The sequence below is a fragment of the Geotrypetes seraphini genome, chromosome 1, assembly GCF_902459505.1.
Source record: "Geotrypetes seraphini chromosome 1, aGeoSer1.1, whole genome shotgun sequence".
NCBI classification, from domain to species: Eukaryota; Metazoa; Chordata; class Amphibia; order Gymnophiona; family Dermophiidae; genus Geotrypetes; species Geotrypetes seraphini.
The window spans coordinates 334,677,486-334,701,049 of NC_047084.1; the positions used below are offsets into that span (position 1 = coordinate 334,677,486).

A 23,564-nucleotide genomic window follows, 5' to 3' on the forward strand; every position below is an offset into this window, starting at 1 on the left:
ACTAGAAGACTCGAGAAAACATTAAGAAAAAAAGAGAGAAGACAAGAGAGAAGAACAGGAAGAGGATAAAGGGAAACTGGTAGTGAGAATAGACTGTACTGACCAATGTCTTGGCCACAAAAAGAGACTTCACTAACCCCCCCACCCCCCCCGCTCCAGGGTTACCAGATTTTACTTTAGTAAAATCCAGACCTCTAGACCCGCCGCCCAGTTCCACCCATCCCCGCCCCATTATGCCCCAGTCTCGCCCTCAATCCTGCCCTAGCCCTGCCCCAGTTTCCCCCCTGCCTGCCCGGATGCCCTCCTGCCCGACATGATTTTGAGGAAGCTTTTCAAAACCCAGAGAAATTGTTGGGTTTTAAAAAGCCATCCGGATCCCAGGACATGTCCTCGAAAAGGAGGCCATGTCCAGGGAAATCTGGACCTCTGGTAACCCTCCCCCTCCCCCCTTTTATTAAGGCACAAAAGAGGTTTCTACCAATGCCCAAAGCGCTAAATGCTCTGATACTCATAGAATTCCTATGAGCATCAGAGCATTTAGTGCCCTGGGCTACAGTAGAAACCTGTACCATGGTTTAGTAAAAGGAGGGAGGGGCTAGGGTTACCAGATTTTCCAAACGGAAAATCCGGACCCATGGCCCCATTCCCAGGCCTGCCCGTTCTGGTCAGCCATACCCCATTCTGCCCCAAGGCATGCCTCCCTCCCCACCCCCTACGACCTGCATGAGGAACGGCCAAAGTGACAGGTTTTCAAAAGCCGTCGGGATCCCTGGACGACATGTTCGGAAAAATCCGGACATCTGGTAACCCTGGGGGGGAGGGGGGGTGATATTTGTGCAAGAAGTTTAATTTATTTATGTTTATTTCAAAACTTGTTATAAATCTAGTTTTAGATTCAAATGTTCCATTATCATATGAGGCTATAATTTGTGGAACAATTTAACATGTGAAACCCACTCTAGATAAATATAAAAGTCGTCTATTTTTGATCCTAACAGGTATAGCCATTCAGTTAATTACAAGTAATTGGAAGGACCATGATAGAATAAATTATACTTTTTGGTGGGTGAATGTGTGCACTTCATATAGATATGAACAAATTAACACAGAGTGTAGGGGACTTAGTGAGGTATTCAATAAAATTTGGAGCCCATTGACTAAATTTGTAAAAACATAATGTATTTTCATCATCATATCTTTCTTTTGGTTTATTTATCTTTACACATCTAGGGAGGGTGGGGGTTTGGAGGGAGGGGAGTAAATATTGATAATGATATTTGGGTAACTTTATTCTTCTTTTGTATTATATATTAGGTAATATTCTGATATTATTAGGTGTAAAAATCTGAAATTATTGAATATTTATGTTACCTGAACAGAAATTAGTGTAATGTATGTACCGGTAATATGTACTGTTCTTTTATTTGTATGACACTGTTTTTGATTCAAAATCAATAAAGAATTAAAAAAAAAAAACAACAACTTGTTATACCGCCTATTCGGGGCAGTTTACATGAAAAATTACAATAAAAAGTCCATGAATTAGAAAGGAACTACAAATAAAAATAGGATAAAGCAACAATAAGCAGAATCAAACAAAACTAATTATACTTTTCAAATGCTCAATAGTCACTGAGAGAATCCAGCCTGAGAGTATGAGGGAAAGTACATCCAGAAATATGAGTCTTCAATTGTATTTTAAAATGTTTAAAGGACTTTTCTTTGTGTAAGAACACAGGTAAAGTTAGTTAAGAGGCCAACAAGAAAAACACTGATTGACGAGTGGTTTCTAGGTGAGCTTTATTTACAGGTATAAAAAGATGCTGTTCAAAAGCTGAGCATGTTGAATAGGTTGATGAGACTGGTGAGATGAGATTAGCCAGATAAGGCATTTTATCCAAAACTATTTTTTTAGCCCGTCACATTAATAGGTGCTAGAATAGATGTGTAGACTTAGGCATTTCTTTCTTTCTTTCTCTCTCTCTCTCTCTCTCTGCCACCTGTCTGTTTTCCCTTCTCCCTTACTTTTACCTCCCCCATGAACAGAAACACCCCTTCCCTGCTCCCCCTGTCCAGCAGTAGCCCTTCACCATTCCTTTTACCCTTTCCCTGCTCCCCCTGTCCAGCAGTAGCCCTTCTCCATTCCTTTTACCCTTTCCCTGCTCCCCCTGTCCAACAGTAGCCCTTCTCCGTTCCTTTTACCCCTTCCCTGCTCCCCCTGTCCAGCAGTAGCCCTTCTCCATTTTTACCTCTTCCCTGCTCCCCCTGTCCAGCAGTAGCCCTTCTCCGTTCCTTTTACCCCTTCCCTGCTCCCCATGTCCAGCAGTAGCCCTTCTCCGTTCCTTTTATCTCTTCCCTGCTCCCCCTGTCCAGCAGTAGCCCTTCTCCGTTCCTTTTACCCTTTCCCTGCTCCCCCTGTCCAACAGTAGCCCTTCTCCGTTCCTTTTACCCTTTCCCTGCTCCCCCTGTCCAGCAGTAGCACTTCACCGTTCCTTTTACTCTTTCCCTGCTCCCCCTGTCCAACAGTAGCCCTTCTCCGTTCCTTTTACCCTTTCCCTGCTCCCCCTGTCCAACAGTAGCCCTTCTCCGTTCCTTTTACCCCTTCCCTGCTCCCCCTGTCCAGCAGTAGCCCTTCTCCGTTCCTTTTACCCCTTCCCTGCTCCCCCTGTCCAGCAGTAGCCCTTCTCCGTTCCTTTTACCCCTTCCCGGCTCCCCATGTCCAGCAGTAGCCCTTCTCCATTCCTTTTACCTCTTCCCTGCTCCCCCTGTCCAGCAGTAGCCCTTCTCCGTTCTTTTTACCTCTTCCATGCTCCCCCTGTCCAGCAGTAGCCCTTCTCCATTCCTTTTACCTCTTCCCTGCTTCCCCTGTCCAGCAGTAGCCCTTCTCCGTTCCTTTTACCCCTTCCCTGCTTCCCCTGTCCAGCAGTAGCCCTTCTCCGTTCCTTTTACCCCTTCCCTGCTCCCCCTGTCCAGCAGTAGCCCTTCTCCGTTCCTTTTACCCCTTCCCTGCTCCCCCTGTCCAGCGGTAGCCCTTCTCCGTTCCTTTTACCCCCTTCCCTGCTCCCCCTGTCCAGCGGTAGCCCTACTCCATTCTTTTTACCTCTTCCCTGCTCCCCCTGTCCAGCAGTAGCCCTTCTCCGTTCCTTTTACCCCTTCCCTGCTCCCCCTGTCCAGCAGTAGCCCTTCTCCGTTCCTTTTACCCCTTCCCTGCTCCCCCTGTCCAGCAGTAGCCCTTCACCGTTCCTTTTACCCCTTCCCTGCTCCCCCTGTCCAGCGGTAGCCCTTCTCCGTTCCTTTTACCGCCTTCCCTGCTCCCCCTGTCCAGCGGTAGCCCTTCTCCGTTCCTTTTACCCTTTCCCTGCTCCCCCTGTCCAGCAGTAGCCCTTCTCCGTTCTTTTTACCTCTTCCCTGCTCCCCCTGTCCAGCAGTAGCCCTTCTCCGTTCCTTTTACCCCTTCCCTGCTCCCCCTGTCCAGCAGTAGCCCTTCTCCGTTCCTTTTACCACTTCCCTGCTTCCCCTGTCCAGCAGTAGCCCTTCTCCATTCCTTTTACCCCTTCCCTGCTCCCCCTGTCCAGCGGTAGCCCTTCTCCGTTCCTTTTACCCCTTCCCTACTCCCCCTTTCCAGCGGTAGCCCTTCTCCGTTCTTTTTACCTCTTCCCTGCTCCCCCTGTCCAGCAGTAGCCCTTCTCCTTTCCTTTTACCCCTTCCCTGCTCCCCCTGTCCAGCAGTAGCCCTTCTCCGTTCTTTTTACCTCTTCTCTGCTCCCCATGTCCAGCAGTAGCCCTTCTCGCCTTAGCGAGAGCGCCTTTGCGAAGAGCCTTAAGAAGAGCCAAACTACATAAGACAACGATACCTTAGGGCAACAAGCGGACCTCTCAAACACACTATCCCTTCACCCTAATCGTACAGGCTCTCATACTAACTCACAGACAGCAACCCTCTCAGACATCTCAAACTCTCAGTCTCTCAGACACCCTTATCTTTCAAGCACTAGATACCCCAATCTTCCAACTCTCAGACACCCTAACTTTCAAAATCTCACACCTGCTCACAGACAGATTTTTCTAATTTTCCTAATTCTCTTCCTTACTGACAGGCAGACCTCAATTACAACTCAGCAATGGCAGGGAGGACAAGAAGCGCGAAGTCTACAATCAAGACCAGTATTCCAGTCGCTATGGGGATCCAGGAAGCGACCACGGACTGCGTGCAGAAGGAGGAAGACCCAGGAAGGTGGACAGAGGTCTCTGTGCAGACCGAGACCATCCCCCAGCGCTACACTACAGTCTCTACACAGACAGAGGAGGCTGCGCAGCTGGATGGAGATCTCATGCAGGAACTAAGGAGCCTCAGGGAGGAGGTGATACGCCTGAGAAGCATCCGAGAGGACGAGGCCTACATCAACGGAGTCGTCCAGGAGCTGTCTCAAATCACCGAGCAGGCCCATGACAAGTCCATCCTCGAGACACCCAAATCATCAGCTTTGAAACCAACAATTGGGATACAGGAAATGGCTAGCGGCACTGACTCCTGGCAGCTGGTGACCTCCTCCACGGGGAAACATAGGAGACCCCCCCCCCTTTTTCAATCTCTTCATCTTCTCCTTCTTCTTACAAACAGGGCAGCTATACATCAACCCCTCAACTCGTCCTGCGGAACAGATTCCAGATTCTTCAGGAAGGAACTGCCGATGAGGAACAGGAGCAGGAACAGGAGCAGGCCCAACACCCAGCTCCATCTCCAGGGACAACTGACTGGCTCCCCCCAAAGAAGCGCAGAGTAATAGTCATCGGGGATTCCATGCTGAGGGGCACCGAGGGACCAATTTGCAGACCGGATATGCAATCTAGGGAGGTCTGCTGTCTGCCTGGAGCCAGGATACGAGATGTCACCGCCAGTCTGGATAGACTACTCACGCCCCGAGACCACTTTCCTATGCTTCTTGTCCACATAGGAACCAACGACACTGCCAGGAACACACCTGAGATCATCACCAGAGACTTTGGAGCACTGGGTGAGAGGCTGAAGCAGACAGGAGCGCAGGTGGTTTTCTCATCGATCCTCCCAGTTAGAGGCAAGGGAAGAGCCAGAGATGAACATATCCTGAGGACGAACGAGTGGCTACAGGGATGGTGTCGGGATATGAACTTCGGATTCCTAAACCATGGGGAAGCGCTACAAGGACTTCAGGGACCAGACGGACTCCATCTGACCAGTAGGGGTAAGAACGTCTTCGGACACCGACTAGCCCGCCTGCTTCACAGGGCTTTAAACTAGGTAAGTCGGGGGAGGGTACCCATTCACATATTAGTGCAGAAAGGAATTATCCTGATGAGGTGAGTCGAAACTCCGCTTCCATGTCCAAGGTAAGTACCCACATTGCAAACAGTTCTTTGGGAGTCACACCGACTCGGGTAGGATACGCCTCACAGGGACTTAGCAAACACAAGATATGGAGGGCCATGTATGTCAATGCACACAGTTTAGGTAACAAAATTCTAGAATTGGAGGCTGAAATAAGGAATGCCGACCTAGATGTGGTGGCAATATCTGAAACTTGGTTCACGGACTCACATGGGTGGGATGTGGCTATACCGGGCTACAATCTACTTCGTCAGGACAGAGAGGGCAGGTTAGGAGGGGGGGTAGCTCTATACATTAAAGAGGACATCAAAACCACCAGGATCACAGATGTCAAGTACACCGGGGAGTCCCTCTGGGTAAACCTGGCAAGAGGCAGAGAAAAATGCCTGTATCTAGGTGTGGTTTACAGACCCCCAAGACAACTGGAAGACATGGACGCAGAATTAATTGAAGACATAGAGAATATCACTCTACGAGGAGAAGCTGTACTGCTAGGGGACTTCAATATGCCTGATGCAGACTGGAACTCATTTTCAGCGACAACCAGCGGTAGCAGGAGGCTCTTAACCTCCATAAAGGGAGCACGTCTCAAACAAATGGTAACGGAGCCCACTAGGGCCCAGGCGATCCTCGACCTGGTACTCACCAATGGGGAAAGCGTTTCAGAGGTCTCAGTAGGAGATACGTTAGCCTCCAGCGACCACAATATAGTATGGTTCAACTTTAGGAAAGTCTTCCCTAGATCAAACACGAAAACAAAGGTACTCAATTTCCGGGGCACAGACTTCGCACGCATGGGAGATTTCGTCCATCAGACGCTGCAGGACCAAGCGGAGACCGATGATGTAGAAGCTAAGTGGTTAACACTGAAATCAACCATACATGAAGCAACTAGCCGCTTCATAAAATCAGTAAATAAACGACAAAGAAACAATAAACCCCAATGGTTCACGGCGGAGATCTTGCACCTCATTAAGGAGAAGAAAAAAGTGTTTCTCTCCTACAAGCGCACGGAGAAAAGAGAGGCAAAAGTAGAATATAGGACCAGGTCTACAGTGGTCAAAATGGCAGTTAGGGAGGCAAAACTTCGAGTGGAAGAAATTCTGGCAAAAAACATTAAAAAGGGGGACAAATCCTTCTTCAGGTATATTAGTGACAGAAAAAGGAACACAGGCGGGATAGTACGCCTTAGAAGACCGGACGGAAGTTACGTGGAAGCAGATTCCGATAAAGCCGAACTACTGAATGAATACTTCTGCTCAGTCTTCACCTGTGAGGCACCGGGACACGGTCCCCAGTTGAAGGCAACACAAAGCACAGAAGACCCGTTTCAGAATTTTGAGTTCACACCAGGTGAAGTTTACAGTGAACTGGCAAGACTCAAGGTGTACAAAGCCATGGGACCAGACAATTTGCACCCAAGAATGCTCAGAGAATTGAGCGATGTCCTGGCGAAACCGTTGGCTGAGCTATTCAATCTCTCCCTAAGTAAGGGGAAAGTTCCCCTGGACTGGAAATTAGCTAATGTCATTCCTCTGCATAAAAAGGGTTGCAGGGCAGAGGCTGCGAATTATAGACCGGTGAGTCTCACATCAATAGTGTGCAAACTCATGGAAACACTAATTAAAAGCAAATTGGACACGATCTTGAATGAAGGGAATCTTCGGGATCCCAGTCAGCATGGATTCACCAAGGGTAGGTCCTGCCAATCCAATCTCATCAGCTTCTTTGACTGGGTAACAAGAAAGTTGGGGAATCGATGGGGTTAGGAGAGACACTAACTGTATGGGTCAATGATTGGCTAAGTGGCAGACTTCAGAGGGTGGTGGTTAATGGTACCCTCTCTAAAACATCGGAGGTGACCAGTGGAGTGCCGCAGGGCTCGGTCCTGGGTCCACTCCTTTTCAACATATTCATAGGGGATCTGACTCAAGGGCTTCAAGGTAAAATAACACTATTCGCCGATGACGCCAAACTATGTAATATAGTAAGTGAATGCAGTTTACAAAATAATATGGCGCAGGACCTGCTTACATTGGAAAGTTGGTCCTCAACCTGGCAGCTAGGCTTCAATGCTAAGAAATGTAAGGTCATGCACCTTGGAAGCGGAAATCCATGCAGGACGTACTTCTTGAACGGAGAAACTTTAACTAGGACTTCAGCAGAACGAGATTTAGGAGTAATCATCAGTGCAGACATGAAAACTGCCAATCAAGTGGAGAAGGCTTCATCTAAGGCAAGGCAGATATTGGGTTGTATCAATAGAAGTTTCGTCAGCCGAAAGCCTGAAGTCATAATGCCGTTGTACAGGGCCATGGTGAGACCTCATCTGGAGTACTGTGTGCAATTCTGGAGGCCACATTACAGTAAAGATGTGCGCAGAATTGAATCGGTTCAACGGACGGCCACCAGGATGATCTCGGGGCTCAAGGGTCTCTCGTACGAAGAGAGACTGAACAAATTGCAGCTCTACACTCTTCAGGAACGTAGGAAGAGGGGAGACATGATCGAAACATTTAAGTACCTCACGGGACGTGTCAAAGTGGAAGATGATATTTTCTTTCTCAAGGGACCCTCGGCCACAAGAGGGCACCCGCTCAAACTCAGGGGCGGAAAATTTCATGGCGACACCAGAAAGTATTTCTTCACAGAGAGAGTGGTTGATCATTGGAACAAGCTTCCAGTGCAGGTGATCGAGGCATACAGCGTGCCAGACTTTAAGAATAAATGGGATACCCATGTGGGATCCCTACGAGGGTCAAGATAAGGAAATTGGGTCATTAGGGCATAGACAGGGGGTGGGTAAGCAGAGTGCGCAGACTTGATGTGCTGTAGCCCTTTTCTGCCATCATCTTCTATGTTTCTATGTTTCTCCGTTCTTTTTACATCTTCCCTGCTCCCCCTGTCCAGCAGTAGCCTTTCTCCATTCCTTTTACCTCTTCCCTGCTTCCCCTGTCCAGCAGTAGCCCTTCTCCATTCCTTTTACCCCTTCCCTGCTCCCCCTGTCCAGCACTAACCCTTCTCCGTTCCATTTACCCCTTCCCTACTCCCCCTGTCCAGCGGTAGCCCTTCTCTGTTCCTTTTACCCCCTTCCCTGCTCCCCCTGTCCAGCGGTAGCCCTTCTCCATTCTTTTTACCTCTTCCCTGCTCCCCCTGTCCAGCGGTAGCCCTTCTCCGTTCCTTTTACCCCTTCCCTGCTCCCCCTGTCCAGCAGTAGCCCTTCTCCATTCCTTTTACCTCTTCCCTGCTTCCCCTGTCCAGCAGTAGCCCTTCTCCGTTCCTTTTACCCCTTCCCTGCTCCCCCTGTCCAAAAGTAGCCCTTCTCCATTCCTTTTACCTCTTCCCTGCTTCCCCTGTCCAGCAGTAGCCCTTCTCCGTTCCTTTTACCCCTTCCATGCTTCCCCTGTCCAGCAGTAGCCCTTCTCCATTCCTTTTACCCCTTCCCTGCTCCCCCTGTCCAGCAGTAGCCCTTCTCCATTCCTTTTACCCCTTCCCTGCTCCCCCTGTCCAGCAGTAGCCCTTCTCCGTTCCTTTTACCCCTTCCCTGCTCCCCCTGTCCAGCGGTAGCCCTTCTCCGTTCCTTTTACCCCCTTCCCTGCTTCCCCTGTCCAGCGGTAGCCCTTCTCCATTCTTTTCACCTCTTCCCTGCTCCCCCTGTCCAGCAGTAGCCCTTCTCCGTTCCTTTTACCCCTTCCTTGCTCCCCCTGTCCAGCAGTAGGCCTTCTCTGTTCTTTTTACCTCTTCCCTACTCCCCCTGTCCAGCAGTAGCCCTTCTCTGTTCTTTTTACCTCTTCCCTGCTCCCCCTGTCCAGCAGTAGCCCTTCTCCATTCCTTTTACCTCTTCCCTGCTTCCCCTGTCCAGCAGTAGCCCTTCTCTGTTCCTTTTACCCCTTCCCTGCTTCCCCTGTCCAGCAGTAGCCCTTCTCCGTTCCTTTTACCCCTTCCCTGCTTCCCCTGTCCAGCAGTAGCCCTTCTCCGTTTCTTTTACCCCTTCCCTGCTCCCCCTGTCCAGCAGTAGCCCTTCTCCGTTCTTTTTACCTCTTCCCTGCTCCCCCTGTCCAGCAGTAGCCCTTCTCTGTTCTTTTTACCTCTTCCCTGCTCCCCCTGTCCAGCAGTAGCCCTTCTCCGTTCCTTTTACCCCTTCCCTGCTCCCCCTGTCCAGCAGTAGCCCTTCTCCTTTCCTTTTACCCCTTCCCTGCTTCCCCTGTCCAGCAGTAGCCCTTCTCCTTTCCTTTTACCCCTTCCCTGCTTCCCCTGTCCAGCGGTAGCCCTTCTCCGTTCTTTTTACCTCTTCCCTGCTTCCCCTGTCCAGCAGTAGCCCTTCTCCGTTCCTTTTACCCCTTCCCTGCTTCCCCTGTCCAGCAGTAGCCCTTCTCCTTTCCTTTTACCCCTTCCCTGCTCCCCCTGTCCAGCAGTAGCCCTTCTCCGTTCCTTTTACCCCTTCCCTGCTCCCCCTGTCCAGCGGTAGCCCTTCTCCGTTCTTTTTACCTCTTCCCTGCTTCCCCTGTCCAGCAGTAGCCCTTCTCCGTTCCTTTTACCCCTTCCCTGCTCCCCCTGTCCAGCGGTAGCCCTTCTCCATTCTTTTTACCTCTTCCCTGCTTCCCCTGTCCAGCAGTAGCCCTTTTCCGTTCCCTTTACCTCCCCCCTGTTCAGTAGTACCCCTTCTCCCTTACCTGCTCACTGTCCAGCATCCGCTAGGCTGGGCAGCTGTGGGGCATTTGCTAGGCCGGCCCGCTTCTCATTATCAAAGTGGGCCGGTCTAGCAAATGCCCTGCGGCGGCTGCCGCTGATGGTCCGGAGGTGAGAAGGTGAGGCTTCGTCAGAAGTCAGCCGGCGTCGGAGATCGGGGCAGGAACGTTGCTGGGGAAACTGCCGCACACGTCACAAACCGCCGAAGACTCCTACTGCACACGCGGCAACACGAAGCCACGGGTCAGAGATCACGGCCGCACGAAGTTTCAACTGCGCATGCGCGCTAAGGGTTTTATTATAGCGGATGGCATGACGAGTTAGAGTCAAAAACTTATGATGGATGTGGAAAGGCAGAGGAAGCCAGTGAAGTTTAAGGAACAATGGTGTAATGTGGTCATATTTCTTTGCGTTGAAAAAGAATCTGGCAGCTGTATTTTGTAAAAGCTCAATATGCCTAATTTGGTACTGAGGTAGCCAAGCATAAATGACATTACAGTACTCCAGTCTTGAAAGAATCAGAGCGATAATGAGGGAATGTAATGTCTTGAATCTGAACAAGTAACTGACAGTATACAAGCTTCTGAGGACATAAAAGCCTTTCTGTACTAAGGATGTAATTTGATCTTTAAATGTCAACTGTGAATCAAAAATGATTCCAAGGTATTTCACAGAAGGTGAAGGATCGATTGGGAAGTCTTGCAGATAAGACAGGGATACTGGAGGAGGCAAGAAGCCAGATAATAGTAGCTTTTGAGGTATTGAGAACAGGTTTGTGGGCAGTTAACTGTTGCATTACAATCTGCAAACAACATCAAAGTGGCTGCAAGTCAATGGCATGGGACTATCTGGGAAACCCTGCTGAATTTCCAAAGCCAAAGGACTAAGAAATATATTGGAGAGAGATAGTGGAAGAATGGATCCCTGTGGGACACCACAAGGCTATTGATATATTTTTGAATTCTGTCCAGAACAATCCATTTTGAAAGCTCTTTTATGATAAGCATGATATAAACCACCGAAGAACCTGTCCATTGATGCCTACATTTTTAAGTTGTTGAAGAAGAAGAGCTTGGCCTACCAAATCAAATGCTGCAATGAGATCCAGAGAAACCGCTAAAACAATGTGGCCCGCACCTAAGTGTGTATGAATTTCGCTTAACATGGTAGTTATTGTTGTTTTAATGCTGTATCCTTTACGAAAGCCCATTTGCCTTCGGTGCAAAATGTTTTGAGGAATGCAGAAAGTTAGACAGTTGTTTGAAAACAATTTTCTCAGCGAGTTTCGATAAAGAAACGTAATTGAGATACTGGATGGTAATTACTGGCTGCGATCGGATCAAGAGTGTGTTTCTTTAAAATGCTGTTTTCCATATTGAAGGTACCAAAGAAGTTGAGTGAAGTTGTAAACTACCGAGAGTGCACGAGGAAGGAGACCATGACTTCAGATGTTCATCCATTGTGAGGAAATGGGGTTCAAGTGACAAAGTTGTCTTTCTCATTGAAGAACGTGATTTAGATACCAGTTTACGAGGGGGGTGCTGAAAAGTTCTCAGTCCAATCATCCAACTTCCTAAAGTCTGAGTGCTATTTCACCACTCTAGCTGAAAAGAGTGTTATCTTATATCCAAGTGCCAATTTATAGAAATGAAATTCTATGTTTCCACATTGTTTCAGATCAATGATTGAACCTGATCATTGAGAACTTTTCAGCACCCCCCTTGTAATATCTTGATGGAAAAGACAGCTATCATTCCGTCAAAGAAAAATGTAAATTCCCTACATGGGTAAATATCTTCCGTTATGTTTTCAGATAAAATGGTCCGTCTGTCTAAGGCATCACCATATTTTAATGAAAAGAGCTTTAATATATCTAGATTACTGCTGCATGTTCCCTTATGTCACAGACCCATCTTAAATGTTCATCAGCACAAAGAAATATGATTATAATAAAGACACATGAGCATGAGGGAAAAAAAAAAAAAGAAGCAGCTGTGAAGGGCCTCTTAACTGCTTTTTTCATACCCAAAAGATGATTAACATTATTCACTGGAGATGGCAAATAAACATTTATAGGACAATTATCTAAGTTCAGGCAGGCACAAATTTGCCCTCACCACTTTAGCAATAAAAAGTCACTCTATTCGTAAACATCTGGACTTGGACCTAGCAAACTTATTACACAGGCTCTCAGATTAAGAAAGAGGTTCAGGATGAGGCAAGTTTTGAGGGGGGGCTGCCTTGACATACATATTCTTGCCCTTTGGACAGAACAGTACGAATACAAATAAATGGAGAAAGCAAACATATAAAATGTAACTAATTTTTTCACAAGACCTCATACACCCAAGGCACTACTTTGATTTCTTTCGTGCCCTTACTGGGGTGGTGCATTCATCATTGGTCTTTTAGGCAATTGCATATCCGATTTTAATATTTAGTTTTAGGCTGTGGTATAAACAGCTGTGTTAACCAAACAAAAAATTGCTGGGAAAAATATAGTCAAAAAACAGCTTCAAATGTTAATTTAAATAAGTCACATAGGGGTCCTTTAACTAAGGTGCACTATGCGTTTTAAGCGTGCTAAATAATAATGCGCGCTAAACGCTAACACATTCATTATAGTCTATGGACGCATTAGCGTTTAGCATGCGCTAAAACGCATAGCGTGCCTTAGTAAAAGGGCCCCATAATAATGAAGTTAATTCATCATACAATTTCTACACAATTCAATATTATTTATTGTCAACCATTATTACCAAGATAAATATCATCATTCTAATATATAACCATAGAATCAAATACTAATAAAGTGCATAAAGTCCTAAAGTTACCACCCCAAAGAAACGGGGGATTATAAAGTGCAGTAGAATATTAAAAACCACAGAACAAAAGTCATAGATCTGTGTACAATTCTGGAGTCTGCACCTTTAAAAAGATATAGAAAGGATGGCGTTGGTATGTGGTCTTCATCATAAGGCATATGGGGACAGACTTAAAGATCTCAATCTGTATACAGTGCTCCCCTGAGATTCGCGGGAGTTCCATTCCAGGAACCCCTGCGAATCTCGAAAAACCGCGAATACGATTTTTCATGGGGGAGCCTGGAGAGGGCAGCAGAAGAGCAGCCGGAGCACCGCGAGTGCAGGAAATCACTCGCGGTCCGCTCCAACCGTCTCTTCCTGCGTGTCAAAGCAGCTCCTGATTGGATAAGGCCCGACTTCGTGCAAAAAAAGGCAGTTGGAGCGTACTGCGAGTGATACAACAATTAACAGCACTTGTACTTGAATAAATAGTTAAAACAAATTTCCCTACACCCTCCTCCTCCCTTTCCCTCCTTCCCTACCTAGATGTGCATGAGAAATTAGAGGCTCCTTTTACTAAGGTGCGCTAGCGTTTTTAACGCGCACTACAATGCCGCACGCGCTTGCCCCGCGCTACACGGAAAATAGTAACTCAAGCTCTATGGAGGCATTAGCATGTAGCGCGCGCAAAAAACCTTAATAAAAGGAACCCTAAGATATTTCAGGAATTAAGGATTTTACTCATTTAATCATTTAGTTAACATATGCTTCCAACAGACCCCATACTTCTTTAAACTTTTTATTGTTTCCCAATTGTTCTGCACTCATTCTTTTGTATCTGTAATATAAACATAATGTTTCCCACTATCATAGTTTTTCCAGTTTCTAGTTATCATTTGCATAGCAACCCTGTCATAATCAGAAGTCTTACTCTTCTATGTGTCAAGTGGATTCTTAGGTCTCAATAAGGTTCCAAATAGAACCACATCATAAGTCAATGGCATAGAGACACCGAGTACCATATTAATTTTCCCCTATATTGATTTCCAGAAACTGAGTATCAGGGGACAATAAAATAACAAATGATCCAGAGTCCCTACATCAAGACGACAGTGCCAGCATCTAGACTATCAGAAGGCATAATTTTCTATGGGGCTTTTTCACTAATCTGCATTAGGCGCTAAGGCATGTCTAATTTAGGTGAAAATGGCATATCAAGGGGCACGGTCAGGTGTCCTTCGGTAAGTGCCAAATCAGTGTGCGCTAACTTCACACTAAAATATTTTTTGAGGGGAGGGGGTGTATCAGGAATTGAAGAGTAGGCATTCTTGCACTAACCAGTTAGTGCAGCTACATTTCTACATGCTAACAGGTTGACGCACAGAAAATTTGTGAGCACTTACCACCTATATAAAACTTAGGTGCCTGAAATATAGCTGGGGGTTTTACAGGCCTACGTTTCAGTTGAATACGTTTTTTGAGAATCACACTTAGCAGTGCCTAAGTCATGCTCCACCCATAAAAATGCCCACTTAGGCATTAGGTGCCACTAAACGCCATATGATAGGCACCTATCACCCAATTAAAATATTTTTTTACCAATTATTGAGGCTATTAAGGGTATTTTGCCAATTAAGGGCTAGATGCACTAAATGCTCTGATTGGTTACCGATGCTCACTAAACCAGTTTGACTGATTTAGTGACTGCCGGAATTTGCCGACCCGATGTTGAAAATGACTCACTGCGTGGTTTTCCATGGGGTCATACATTCTCTGATTCTGGCATGCAAACAACCTCATTATTATTAAAATGAGGTCATTAATATTAAAACCAGCCATCTGATCAATGGCCTAACAGCAGGAGGGATTCCCAGTTCCTCCTGCTCGTAAGCCGGCCACTCCAAAATGGCAGGCCTTCCAATTCCATAATGGAAAGGACCTAAGACTCTGATTGGCTCAGATGCCTAAGGCCCATCTCTGGGGCCAATCAGGGCCTTAGGTCCCTCCCCATGCATACAGGATGCACCGGGAAGGGGAAGGCCTGCCATTTTGGACTGGCGGGCCTGCAATCAAGAGGGATTGGACATCCCTCCTGTCATTGTAAATTAAAGGGATGGGGGGATTTGAGGGGCGTGGGGGTGGTTCAGTGGGCCAGGGGATATCCAGTAGCAGATGGAAGTGGGCATCCATCCTGCCCATTTTTGGTAAAGTGAGGAAGGGGAGGGGAGGAGTCGTTCAAGGGGGTCAGTTCGGTGGGGAAAGGTTACAGTGTCAGGAGGGAGTGGGCATTCCTCCTGCTGATTTTTATTGAAGTGTGGGATGGGGGTCCTGCAAGGGGTGCAGCTCAGTATGGGGGGGAGGAGGTTCATGGCAACAGGAGGGAGTGGGTATCCCTTCTGCCTCTATTTTGGTTCTGGGGGTCATCGGGGGAGACCATTATCAGGGGGTAGCTCACTTTTTTTTTAATGGGGACAGATATTACGTGTGTGTAACACATACACACCATCAGTGCCATTCAAAAAAAAAAAGGTAGCCTCAACAGCTGAGTGGCAGGAGGCTGCACTGGGCTTCCCCTGCCACTCAGCTATTCGGGCTTCCCCAAACCGGCTCTGTGTATGTATGAGAGCCAATTTCTAAGTGAGCCATCAGATGGGATTACGACAGCCCTCTGCAAAACTCATCTGCATAGGCAGCCGTTTGAACATCAGTCGCTGTTTAGAAATCGACCCAAAAATCAGCCCACAGCGACCCGTATGGTCTTAACAACCATTTTTAGTGCATCTAGCCCTAAGTTAAGTATCTAACTTAAGCTTTTCAGTGATTTTAGTTACTCTGGCATGTTAGTTGGACCGAGCTTTGTTTTATCCCAGACCTGTCATCTGTGAACATAGACGCCACAGGTTTGGTTCCAGGTTTAGTGACCCCTGATGAAATAAACAAGTTGTTTTTACATCAGTGTTCTTCAGTGGAGTGTTCATTGTCTGTTCCCACTTCCTTTTGTACTGCAGTTGAAGTAGGCCATTCAGAAGGGGTTCCCTGATTAGCGGAATTTAAATAATCAGTATAGCTTGCTGGGCCTATGTTTCCAGACAGATTTGCTAGGGCATCAGGCCGTCAAGTGGTATAAATTAATATCAGAATACTTGAATAAAAAAACCAAAAACAAGCCTAAGGGACATTTGGAGCATTGAGACAAAGCAACCTATTTCTGCTACTCAATGGCCACGGATTTGGACTTGGAAGATGAGATGTACAGCGTCAGCATCTATGAGACAAACTTGTTTTTTTCTGTTATATAGAATTTTCTGGACCCCTGTTCGTTTGCAAAAGTTAGTTAGTTCTAAGTCTAATAGATGTTGGCGTTGTCATCTCAATATAGGGACTCTGGATCATCTATTGTTCTATTGTCCCTTGCTACTTAGATTTTGGAGGTCTATTTGGGGTCAAATCAATATGATATTGGAAGTCTCACTGTCATATGACGTAGTGTTGTTTGGAACACTATTAATGGCCAAGAGTCCAATCAATGCAAATAAGAATAGATTACTCTTTATCATGACAGGAGTTGCTATGCAGCTAAACACGAAAAACTGGAAAAAATGGGATAGAATAAATTATAACTTTTGGTAGGAAACCTTATGCCAATTTTATAAGTTTGAACTTATGAACTTGTTACAATTGGGACACTATAATAAATTCAAAGAGATTTGGGATCCATTAACAAAATTTTGTACGAATTGATCATTAATATTACTTTGATTTCTGAATGAGTGTTATGCACATCCAGGAAGGGTGGGTGGGAGGGAGGGAGGGGAATATGTACTTATCTTATTATTTGATTGTAATGAGTGCTGTTTCTCGTACCAATTGTTGGTAAATCTGTTGCACTTTGTGTTGGTTTTTAAAACGAATAAATAATGGGAAAAAAAGAAAGAAAAATAACCATTAATAAAAGGAAAAATAAAGTAGTCAAGAAATTATTAAAAAAGTGAAAATAGTCATCATCAAGGGAAGTTCTGGAGACAAATATTGAAGAAACTAACATGGAAATCTAGATTCTTAATAAATCTATACTTAGGCCTCCTTTTACAAAGCTGCAATAGCAGTTTCTAGCGCAGAGAGCTGCGTTGAATTGCCTGCGCTGCTCCCGATGCTTATAGGAACTAAGCGCAGTTTCGTAAAAGAAGGGATTAATATTATCTTAATAAATCTACACTCAAAAGTGTTTTTTAAACTTTGGGCTCCTTTTACAAAGCCGCGCTAGCGGTTTTAGTGCACATTACCAGATTAGTGCGCGCACTAGCTGAAAATCTACCGCCTGCTCAAAAGGAGGTGGTAGCGGCTAGCGCACGCAGCAATTTAGCATGCGCTATTCCGCGCGTTAAGGCCTAGCGCGGCTTTATAAAAGGAGCCCTTTGTCTACTTCATAGATTAGGTATTCAAGGCCTACATTTCCGGTGCCTACCTTTTGACATGAATTGCATCTACGGAGGTGCTTTATGATGCCTGACGCCTAACGCCACTTCTGGAATTAGCCACTCCTACAGTGGTGTTAGCTGTCATACAATGCATGCGATTATGGCACTGTTTTTCTAGGCACTGCTAGGTGCCTACATTTTTAAAAAAAACTATTTTCAATCGGTTTTAAACAGCGTTTTCAACATTGGTGCCTAACTTAAGGCGCCATTTATAGAACCTTGGCCATAGTGCATAGAATAATATTCCAATTACATGCCATGAACAACATTGATCTAACGCAAAACCCACACTAAGAAAGAATTCACAGTAAAATTAATTCTTTTTTATTATATTGATAGTATAATATATAATTTTATTGTTTATAATTAGGATAAGAAAGGGATAAAAATTGTTTAATGCAATAATTGTGATGATTACAATGTATTTTCATACAGTTTTTTTCTGATTCTTCAATTGTATACATTATAAAGTTTGAAATGTCAATAAAGATTAAAAAAAAAAAAAAAGAAAGAATTCACATCTTAAATTTTAAAAGTCTTTTTTGAACCCTGCCATGAGCACTTGGGTTTTTAACAGTCTAACATAATTTGATAGACTCCTACTCATATACCAGAGAATATATCAAAGCAATTTTAAGCCTGCTTAAATTGTGCTGTGCAGTGTTGGCCACCATTATTCAACAGCCTTCATCCTAGAAGTATCAATGAACATCAGCTCTGACCGATAATTTCTGAAGTGGACCAGAGAATGGCACTCTGAGTGCAAAGTCAGGGATGAGCAGGCAGCTGTGTGTGATGCCAGCAATATGCGGCGCTGGTGCCCGCGTAGCCACATGACCGAAATGATTGCACAAACTTGGCCATTTAGCTTTGTGGTACTGAATATTGGCTCACATTCACATAGCTTCTGGGTAGTGGCCAACACTAGTGGTGGACATCAAGACAGGCCACTGACCATTTTGATCACAATGAGAAAACCGCTTTCTGATTCGCGTGGAGGTATCATTTGGGTTTCACGGATACCGGAGGGGGGGGAGGGTTCATGTTGCAGCTGCCTTCTGAACTCATCATGTCAAAGAATGAAATATTCTGGATCGGTTTCTGTGCGTGATTCTCTGCCATCCCTGTGCTGAGAACAATGCCCTTTGTACTCAAAGCTTCATCCATGATGCACTGTCATCTGGCCTTTTTTAAATTAAGAGTTATTTTTAGTCTTCAGATTTTATGCTTTGATTCTTTTCCAGAGGCATCGCCAGTACCCATTCCAATGTTTTGCAGGAAGAGAAGCACTCTTTCTGGTCTTTATGTCTGTCTTGTTTGACATGTCTATTAGTAGGTATTACTTCCACACTGTTTACCCTTATCTCTGTTATCAGTTGATATAATTTTGACTTCTCATGTTTTTTGGTGTGGTTTTTGCCATTCTCTCCTTCCTGCACCTTCTTCCTCCACCTCCTTCTTCCTGCACATTCTCTCCTTCTTCCTGCACAAACATAGCCAGTGTTTGTGCTGAAGTAATTGAAGCTATTTCATGCAGACATTACTGCCTTTCTGTAATAAACATGATTCTAACCCTTAGGGTAAGGAAAAAGTGCCTACAATTCTTAACAGTAAGTGATTCCAGCTTTTTTTTAAGTGATTTGTGCATGTGTAGCTTTAATAAGTCAGTGGAGGAGAGGTCCTGGCGGGAGGGGTTGGTTCAGCTCAGTTGGGGGAAAGGGGGGTTGCAGAGGCAGGAGGGAGTAGGCATCCCTCCTGCCTCTCTTTTTATTCAGAGATCATCGGGGGGGAGGACTCGACTATTTTTTTATGGGGCAGATATTGTGTATGTGTTGCACACACACAATATCTGTGCCCATAAGAAAAAAACAAGAAAAAAACAGGCAGAACTGTTGTTTTTTGGGGGGTCGGCATTAGTGATTCGATTATGGCAGAACAAGAGAGGAGAGAGTGTGCAAAGGCAAGTACCTGCTGCTCATGCTATTAGCAACCTTTTCAAAAGAACCTGATTACCTCAGATCTGAATCCCCTCTTCCTGCTGTGATGCTGGAAGCAATGCCGCCCAATGCCAACCACAAGTCTTAACAGCAGCCCCAGACATCTCTACCTAAGTCCCTTTGGGACTAATTTTAAGTACTCTGGAGGAATCTGCTCCATAGAAGTTACTGTTTACACTTCTCCCTCCGTATTCGCAGTTTCAGCACTCGTGGTTTCGCTTATTCACGATTTTTCACATGCTGACTCCGCCCCCCCCCATAATTACATCATAAGAAAAGTTCCTTTTCTTTTACTGTACCGATAAAAAAGTTTAGCTCTTACCAACATTCACTCTGAAAATCGCTGCTTCCATGCTTTCTCGCACAAAATCAATGCTTCAAATCTTTCACCCTGAAAATCGCTGCTTCCCAGTTTCCCAGTGTGCACAGAGAAAAACACTGCTTCCCAGCATGCACGGAGAAAATCGCTATTACCCTGAAAATTGTTGGGGATCGCTGCTTGCCTGCTAAAAGCTCTAAAAGTGTTGGGAATCGCTGCTTGCCTGCTAAAAGCCCTAAAAGCGTTGGGAATCGCTGCTTGCCTGCTATAAGCCCTAAAAGCGTTGGGAATCGCTGCTTGCCTGCTATAAGCCCTAAAAGTGTTGGGAATCGCTGCTTGCCTGCCATAATTGTGAATTTCAATAGTAATAATCGTGGCTGTTCCCAAAAACCGCAAATAACTGTTGAAAAGTTATTTGTGGTTTCAATAGTAAAATCACTGACTTTTACAAAAAAATGCAAATAACATATAAAAAGTTATTTGCAGTTTTTCCATATTCGCAACCACCGCGAACCACCGCGAACACGGAGGGAGAAGTGTATTGATGTTATTTGGGGCCAAGTATATACTAGAAGGAAAATCTCGATTGCAGGTTATGGTCACTAGGCAGTCCAAGAGCAAAGAACAAGGTCTGGGGGTCTCCATTGACTTTCAGGGGGGGTCCTTATATTCTGCCTTGCTACCTGGGCTCAAGTTAGAAATGGGGAAGTGGATTGAGAAAGAGCTTAATGCTTGAAGGACAATGCATTTCTCATTAGGCATTTCTGCAGGTATTTACATTTCTTTGTGGGTGCTATTGCCAATAGATAAAAGAGAATACATTTGGAAATGTTCAAAACCTCGAGGATACCCCCAATGAAGTTTGAATGTGGCGATGGATGTCATCGACCCACAGTGGTCAGCAGTGTCAAAGCCCCACATGGGAAGATATTTGGTGGCTCTATTTTAGGTCATTAAAATCCAAAGTGGCCCCAGCTTAAATATTTATTGAAGATTCCTGACATAGAACATCTATATCAAGGGTGCCCAAAAGATCGCATATAAGCGCCGGGCCTACAGCCTTCCACCTCGACGCATTGAAGAGAAAGTTCTGGGCCAGCCAATCGCTGCCTGGCTGGCCCGGAACTTCCTCTACGATGTCAGAACTGATGTGGGCCCGGTGTTGTATGCACCTGGTGTCGGGGAAGCAGGGAGAAATCGGCGGCGGTGGCTTGGGGGCAGAAAGAAAGCAGGGAGAGACAAAGAAAGAAAGAAAGAAAGGGTTGGGGCAGGGAGAGAAGGAAAAAAAGTTGGATTCATGGAGGGACAGAGAGAGATATTGGTTGGGGAATGGAATGAGGTCTGGAGGAGAGGAAGCTTGAAATATTGGATTTACAGTCAGAAGAAGGAAGTGCAACTAGAGACTCATGAAATTACCAGACAGCAAAGGTAGGAAAAATGGTTTTATTTTAAATTTAGTGATCAAAATGTGTCCATTTTGAGAATTTATATCTGCTATCTATATTTTGCACTATGACCCCCTTTTACTGAACCACGATAGTGGTTTTTAACGCAGGGAGCCTATGAACATCGGGAGCAGCGCAGAGCATTCATCGCAGCTCCCTGTGCTAAAAACCGCTATCGCGGTTTAGTAAAAGGAGAAGGAGTATATTTGTCTATTTTTGTATAGTTGTTACTGAGGTAACATTGCATATTTTAAAGTCATCTGCCTTGACCTCTTTGAAAAAAAAACCCCAAATATAAATGATAATTAACATTTTCTCTGTGTACAGTGTGCTTTGTTGGTTTTTTATTTTTATTATTTTATTGTTGGTAGATCATTTTGACTTGGTCATTTTAAAAGTAGCTCGCAAGCCAAAAAAATGTGGACACCCCTGATCTATATCTATGTTAGGAGGCCTGGAGTGAGGCTACTTACAATTAGAGTTCTGCTCAGCTTGGAATCTTTACTTATTGAGATAACAAAGGCATTTTCTTCCCACTTAGACAACACATGGGTCATCTATGATTCATTTGTGGGAGGGAAGCCAGATTTTTGGTTCATTACTAAGACCTGGTTAGTCCCTATGTTATGAAGTACAGTGATTTTGTAATTGTGTCTCTTCAGTTATTTAATCTTGCTCCAGAGTAGGGGCAGTAAGAGAGAGGCAGGAATTGCTTTGCTACATATTGTAGATCTTAATATTTCCTGCCATAGGACCTTTAGCGGTCAAAGCAAATGTGAGGCGAGTCCCAACTGTTTCATTCTGTTATGGCATTTCTACTGAATTAAATGTGTTGGAAAACTGTGGGTTAATCATTAATGCCTATTTGAACTGAACACAGAAAAATTCATTTTTTTTTTACAAATAATGGAATGCTACAATCCAAACGCTCTCCTGTTTTGATATTCTTTCCTTAGCAGTAAAAATTATTCATTTCTAAACAAGCAACCCCTGAGAGAATGAAGCAGTAATTCTGGTTTTCGTCGCTTGTAAAAGAAATGTGCTTTGATTTGCTGTCATGAATTAAGCCACATATTAGAAGAGACAGCATTGCTAACTGCTTTTCCAGCCTAGTGAAATACCCCTGTGAAAGAAAGATTTCATTGCTTGTTATGTTCTACCCAGATTTTGAAACTAACAATACCTCAAAGGTTATTGTATTTTCAATTGCAGAGACCTGTTCCTTCTTTTCTTAAGATTCTCTAGAAACAAGAACATTTTCCTACACTACATGGAAGAGAAAATTAATTAAGGTTTTCACTTCCTTTCATGGAGTTTACCAAAATTGGTTAATTAACTTCCCCCTCCTTTACAAAGCTGCGCTAGCGTTTTTAGTGCCGGCTACCGCGGCAACAGCTCAGATGCTCATAGAATTCCAATGAGTGTCTGAGCTGTTACCACTGTAGCCAGCGCTAAAAACGTTAGCTTGGCTTTGTAAAGGAGGGGGTTTGTTCTATAAATCTGAAAATTGTTTGCAGCTGTGCAACACTGGATTTCACTCATCAGTAATATCTTCATGCAACATGGGTAGAAGCTATTCCTGTGACAGATTTTGGACATGCTTGGAACAGATATGGAGGGTGGCATTGGGAAAAGGGTTGAAAGGTCAGGTGAATAGCTACGAAGGGGATCTGCTATGGGCCTGTACATGGAAATTTATAAGCACATCCAAATCTGATAAATGTCTACCGGGTAGACTGTATCAGTCATTTTAGTATTTATCTGCCTCAGTCATAATGTTCAAATGTTATGTGTTGAGACTCACTCATCTCCAGCAGGACAATATACCAACTTCTTTCATCAGTACCATGTACATCATTCTACATGAACTAATTGTTGTGCATGCAAGTAGGTATATATTCAGTACCTTTAAGAATGTCAAAGACTGAGCCAGCCTGCAAGCTCAAGAGTTCAGTTCCTCAGTCAGGTTTCCACTTCTCAGGAATGCTTCAGAGACCTTATTTAGAGAGCATCCTGAGAGGAGGGAGTTTCAGCTATTGCTTAGTAATAACACCTAATAGTCATAGTTTGTGACCCCCATCAAGGGCAAGAAAAGACCTGGCTAGCTTAGAATGAATCTACCAATAAAGGCCAGTACATGCACCGCTTTGGGTGAATATCTCCATTAAGGCAGTTAATGCATCCCAATCAATCAGTCAATCTGGAAACAAGTAGAGGACAATTCTGTAACTCTGCACTTATATATGGATACCTAGATAATGCCTCTGTGGCATGTATTCTATTGAGGAAATTAGAAGCCTACTTTCTTTTATAGATGAGTACAGTAACAGGTTAGATGTGTGCATATAATTTTGCCTTGAATGCTCATGCCAGCCGTAGAACCGGTATAAGAGCTTGCACCTAAATTGCTTAGAAATATGCAGTAATTATATTATTCTGTAACTTACATGTGAGATTTCATGTGAATT

At 44.9% G+C, this 23,564-nt stretch overlaps 1 protein-coding gene across 3 annotated transcripts in view; it reads right to left on the reverse strand.

Annotated features, from left to right (window-relative positions):
- The window catches only part of CCSER1 (coiled-coil serine rich protein 1), a 969,508-nt gene that overhangs the window by 818,510 nt on the left and 127,434 nt on the right, over positions 1-23,564 (reverse strand). The window lies entirely within an intron of this gene.